This window comes from Haplochromis burtoni, unplaced genomic scaffold (assembly GCF_018398535.1).
Source record: "Haplochromis burtoni strain Fernald_Lab_line unplaced genomic scaffold, NCSU_Asbu1 Contig_424, whole genome shotgun sequence".
Lineage (NCBI taxonomy): Eukaryota > Metazoa > Chordata > Actinopteri > Cichliformes > Cichlidae > Haplochromis > Haplochromis burtoni.
Window position 1 is genome coordinate 129,592 of NW_024582785.1, and position 6,550 is coordinate 136,141.

The following is a 6,550-nucleotide window of genomic DNA, read 5'->3' on the forward strand; positions in this document are numbered from 1 at the left end:
AAAAGTACATCATGTTTAAGCATTTGTTTTTGGAAGCCAGGGAATCAGGAATTCAAAACTACAATATACATGTGTGTCTTTTTGTTTAAAGTTTTCTAAATGCTGATCAACTAGCACCTTTAGGTTTTGTCAGATTTTTGTGAAGCATCAGTGTTTGTGTTTATGATAATGGTTCATTTTACTGTAAAGTATGAACAAAGTAAATAAAAATTAGTTCTGTTTAACAGAAGTATAAAACTTTATATTAGTCTGTTTCCAAACATCTGTCAAAGACACGGAGCTGCAGGAGATTTATGCAAATAGCTTTTTTTTCAAGATAATTTTTTCTAACATGTAAACATCTTAAGTATTCTGTTAAATATCTATAAAAAGGTTATTTAAGTTTTCACCAGTGCAACTTAACATCTGTTTCTTTTATCAAGCCTAATATTAGAAAAAAATAGATTTTACTCCAGCAGGCAAACGCCTCCTTTTTTCTTGTTTGAAATGTAATGCATAATTTAAACTTATGAGTGATTTCAGTTTTGTTTTGCGACATTTTAAGGATCAGCTTTAAGATTCATCTTAGGAAAAAAAATGTCACAGAGTTTCAGAATTCATTTATGGTCTTGGAGCGCCTCCTCTGGTGAACTGAAGAAACAGCTGTTCGAAACAGCTGTTCAGCCAATAAAGGGTATTTGTTCAGGTCTCCTAATGGTTTTATGATGCTGTGACTCTCTGGCACAATAATACACAGCATCGTCTTTAAGCTGCATATTCTGTCCATGCTTTCTGTAAATGTCTCTGTAAACACATTTCGGGCAGTTTGTCCAAAGTTTGTCCTTTCTGTGCTCCAGATGGGTTGATTGCGTAAATTTTTTTAATTTAATAATTAAAATTAATTTAATTTTAATCACATTAATCGCGATTATCATGTTAATTTTGAGAGCCCTAAAAATATTAAAAGATAATTTTTAAAAAGTTGAAAGGATAGGGTCTTTGCTTTGTGTCTCTTGAGGACAATAATAAACAGCAGAGTCCTCTGATGTCAAGCTGCTCATCTGCAGATACAGCTGCTTTCTGTTGTTTCCTTTGGACATGGTAAACTGGTGCTGAACTGCCGTGAGCTTAATTTCTTGCTACAACTACCTCAATCAAAAATTGTGATCCACTAAGGAATTTCCCCATTTATTATTTTTTTTGAATAAAGACACTTCAATTTGTTCAGGTTTGCTGATGTTTTGTGTTACTGTGGTATCGGGCACAGCGATACACAGCACAGTCTTCAGGCGGCATGTTCTGTTGGTTTAAAGTCACTGTGTTGCTTGAAGTGTCCAAGTCAATGCTGAACTTGCTCTTTAGTGAATCTTTATAGATTTATAGAATCCTCAGTTGTCAAACTGCTCATCTGCAGATACACCTGCTTTCTGCTGTTGTCTCTGGAGATGGTAAACCGGCCTCTGAATGACTGAGAGTTGAAGGTGATACTATCACTGTAGATCAAAGCAATCCATTCCTGACGTTTTCCAGCAGCCTGTCTGACCCAAGCTGCAGCAATATCACCGCCAAGTCCTGAGTATGTACAGGTCAGTCTGTGAGAGTCTCCAGGCCTTTTGACCACTGATTCAGACTCAGTCAGTGTTTGACCTTCAGTACCTAAAAGTGTTAAGATTTCATTAGTGTAATAAAATTTTCCTCACATAGTTTTATTTTTACAATTAATTTGTTTGTCCTTACCAGCCAAGAAATAAAACAGAAAAAGAAAAAATATTAAATAAAAAGGTCTGATCATTGTAACAGTTGTTGTTGTTGTTGTTGTTCAGTCTGCAGAGTGTATGTTGAGTCTTTGTGTTTTGTGCTGCTGTATATATCAAGTGACATTAGCAGTTTTGCATTGTCTCCTCCTCTTTTTGGTGGTTTCGTGCTATAACGTTTTAATTCATGGGGCATAATTTAAACTGACGATATCATGAACACAAAAGACACTAAAAGTCACATAAGATGATGTCATAAAAACAATCTACAATTCATTCATGGTCTTAGAGCTCGCCCTCTGCTGGTTTCATGGTATAACTGTTCAAGCACATTTTATGTGTGTTTTCTTCAGGTCATGCTAAACACAGTTCTAATACAAGTAACCATGTGTAGTGTCCATGCTGTCAGTGTTTGTGCTCAATGAGACTCACAGCATCCAGCAGCAGAGCTACAGTTTTCTACAGGGAGCTTCTCTCCTTCTGTTGCAACCAAGTGTATTAAATAAAGTCTTTATGTTAGTCTGGAAGGAAGTTTATTTTGCATACCGACGGATGTATAAAATAGAAAAAAGAAACTTTTAAAAGACTAACAGTTTTCAGAGGATTTTTTTATGACTTCTTTAAAACTTTTAACACAATCATACAAAATTAATTTAAAAATTTCCACTTAAAAATAGGAAAACAGAATTAATCTTCAAAGTTTTTGATGAAGCTGTTTGATCTTTGTTGTTGTTGTTGTTTTTAATGTGCGGGACATGAAAGCAAATTCTGACTTGGCTGAGTTTTTGTGCAGAGTTTCTTCCTCTTGTGTCACTGTGGCTCTCGAGCACAATAATAAACAGCAGAATCCTCAGTTGTCAAGCTGTTCATCTGCAGATACACCTGCTTTCTGCCGTTGTCTCTGGAGATGGTAAACCGGCCTCTGACTGACTGAGAGTAGTAGATGTAGCTACTGCTACTGCTGACATAAGCAATCCACTCCAGTCCTTTTCCAGCAGCCTGTCTGATCCAAGCAGTTTCATAATTACTACTGAACCCTGAGTATGTACAGGTCAGTCTGTGGGAGTCTCCGGGCCTTTTAACCACTGATTCAGACTCAGTCAGCGTTTGACCCTCAGTACCTAAAGAAATGTTAACTTTTTAGTTCAATCACTTTTTGTTTTGTCAGTTTAAATGTTCAACAAAACGTGTCCTTACCAGCCAAGAAACAACACAGTATCTGTAAAATAACTAAATAAACAGATGTGATCATTGTTAAAGTCGTGAAAGTTGTTGTCCAGTCAAAAGCTTGTCTATTAGATTGAGTCACCACACTTACTCTTCAACATATATAAATGAACTGAAAGAATGGGATTTGCATCGACTCCTCCTCCTCACTGACAAATACCAGTTTTCTCAAAGTAAAAACTTGAAAAAATAGAAAAGTATCATTTTCTTGTTTTTGATTATAGTTTATTTTTACTTTATAATACATACATTTTCAAATATTAAAACTTGCATTACATCAAAAGACTTGTTTCATACCAAAGGTCTTTTTTTAAGATCTCAAACTCAGAAAAATTCAAAGAAAGTTGCCCAAGTTTTTGTGTGACTACGAATGGCAGGATTTAAGCATTTAGCAGCCAAGCCACTCCTTTACATAGAAAGCGATATGTGCTGTGTTGTATATGAACCAAAATTTATGTTCCACTGGCAACATGCTGATAGTATTTGTGTGCATTATATGGAGCCAGTCCCTGTAATTCATTATTTCTACTCAGCTGTAAACCATTTATGTGCAGCAGTAGCTACTGGAAATCTTGGTTTCAAGGGCACAACAGTGCCATAAAGAGCTCTTAAAGTTTCTTTTAACAAACTGGTGAAGCCAAAAAGAAATAAAATCATTTCTGGACATGAAAAACACAACTTCAAGCCAGTCAAACTAACTGATAGTTTCCTAAATAACTAATAAAATAACATGTTTCCTTACTAATTAAAAGGTCATAATACCTTTTTTCACAACTTATTTCAATACTTAAATTTGCTCTGGAAAGTGTAATGGGGAAAATTCTAGTTTACCCTCACATTTACATTTAGGTGTTTATAACTTCACTGTAGGATTTTTGTATAACCTTTGTTTGCTTACATGAAGTATGTGTATGTGTCAGTATGACCTGCTGAAAAACAGCTTAGCAAAGCCTAAGGATGTTTCACTATCGCTCAGAATGATGAACTCTCAGGAAGGCCAGCATCTGGGAAATGATAGTGGGAGTCTTCCCTGTCCAGCAGCAGCCTGGGTGAGACATACAGAGAGTTTGTGCGATGTTATAAAAGGGACACTGTGACGCCCCAAGGTTAGAGCTCTTATGACTGTATAACCGTGATGTTTTGATGTGTGTGTTTGCTCTGTTGCATGCAGTAATAAAATAGCGTCACCACAGCTGATCTGGTTGCAGACTTTATTAACACAAAAATCCACAGCAAAAGCAACTAGTTAAGTTCAGTTACTGAATATCATATATTTAAGTCCATTTGCAGTATTTTCATTTTTTCATTGTCAGGTAAATAAATAAACAAAATCTTAAAGTACATTAGCTAAGTAAGATCATTTGGATTTCAGATGCAAAAGTTTGAAATATATATGAAGTGAAAGCTCTCTGTGGCTGGTGATTGATGATCAATTACTTTCGCCTCCAAAAAATTCCACACTGAGAAGTTAGATGGACGTTTTCTGTTACATCCGAGTGTTTTGGTCCAGAGTTAAAACTGAAAGAAGCAGGAGAACTGTGAACCTTTGTTGCAACAGTGACACCTGGGCACACAAGAAACTACAGGTTTGATGACTATCACAGTAAGAGACGTCATAATTTCAACACAAAAAGAAACTTTGCATTCATGACTAGAGAATTTGCAATAAAAAAATAAATATATAAAAAAAAACATATAAATTTTATTTTGTATCATATTTGCTACATTCAGCGTTGTTTTGTGCAGTTTTTTGCTTTAAAATGTGAAATTTATTTAGATTTTTATTTGGGGGAGGAAACGCACTGATGATGTAGATGTCTCAAAAACACAAAAACACAAAAACTGTATGAATCAATTATGATACACTGGGCATTAAGGGGTTAAGAATTTGAGTGTTAAAACAGAAATGTATCAAAACTTAAACAAATCCAACTGAGTTGCTATCCTATTGGAAACATGTGGACCTATGAGCCTCCTCTGAGGTGAGTGTGAGTAAGGAACAACCATCGGGCTCACCAGCAGCAGGACTGGAGCAGGGTATTAGTACACACACACTGTATCACCCAAGTGCTGTAAGGATTTGCAAAGAAAACCTAACAGCACTACAGACACACTGCTTGACAGTCCCAGTATAAAATATCATTAAGATTAATCATTCACTTTCTCCTAAAAGGGAGAAGGAAAAGAATCACTGGATGTGATCAAACAAAGTCCTGTAATTAAACTCGCACAGTATGACTGAGTTTGATTTTTTTTTAATAAAAACAACACTTTTGATTTCAGAAAATATGTAGCATGGATCTTTAACATTATTGATATTTATGTGGCTACGTATTCTTAACCACCAGCCCAGCAGATAGTTAACAGCAGCAGTCCTGTCCTGTAGTCCATACTGTTAAACTGCATGTCCTTAACTCGCTGTCAACTTTACTGAAGTCAGATAAGTAGAAAAGAAATAAATCAGGCTTTTGCATCAATTCCACAGGAAACAGAAATTAATTATTCTAATATGCTATAAAATGTTCAAGTAAATATTAGTTTAAACCCTTATAAACTGTTCATACCATTCAAACTTTGACCAAGGTCCCATAATAAGTTTCTGTTATTACAAAATGTCTACCTGATTTTGATCTACATATCTGTTAAAACGGTGTAAATAGTCTGACCTCTGACATTAATGAATAATGATTAATCATTATAAATCCCAAAAAGTTGATTCTGTTCATCTGGACATTGCATTTTCAGTGGACCATGGATGACAAACATTTCGTCACTCATCCATGGTCTTTGGTCAGTGGTTATTGGTCAAAGTGAATGACTATTTCCATATAAATGATGAAGAAACTGATCTCAGAGCTCATTGTTTATCAGTGGTGCTAGCTTCAGTCATTGTGCACATGTACTGTTTATAAGGTTGGGAAAACCTGCAGTCAGCTGAGACTGAAGATGTCACTCTGATGAGTTTCTCCCACTGAAAATGTTACGTCCAGATGAACAGAAACAACTTTTGGGGATTTCCTAACCTGGATGATTGAACATTTATCAAGACATCATTAATAAATGTTTCAGTGAACAGGGAGAATTTATTTAGGTTTAACAACACTTGTTTAGGATAAATATAACAGTGAGTGAGGAAGTTTGCTGACAAATTTCAAATTCAAATTTTTAAACTGGCAGTTCTAAAAATGTTTTGGTGTATGCAAAAGAAAATTGTAACTCCCAACATTAGTTCCGATTATATTATTATTATGTTATAAAATAACATAGATCAAATGAGCACACACAAGATACGATTTTTAATGATATGAGGTCCTGATAATCCCGTATTATTTCTTTCTTTCGGTGCGCTGATCTTTAATAATTTTTCAAAGTGAACTGCAGAAAGCAAACTGAGCACTGTTTTGTTTTTCTGACTTGATTTGATGTGCTGAGTTTTTGTACAGAGTTTCTTCCTCTTGTGTCACTGTGAGTCTCGAGCACAATAATAAACAGCTGAATCCTCAGTTGTCAGGCTGTTCATCTGCAGATACACCTGCTTTCTGCTGTTGTCTCTGGAGATGGTAAACCGGCCTCTGACTGACTGAGAGTAG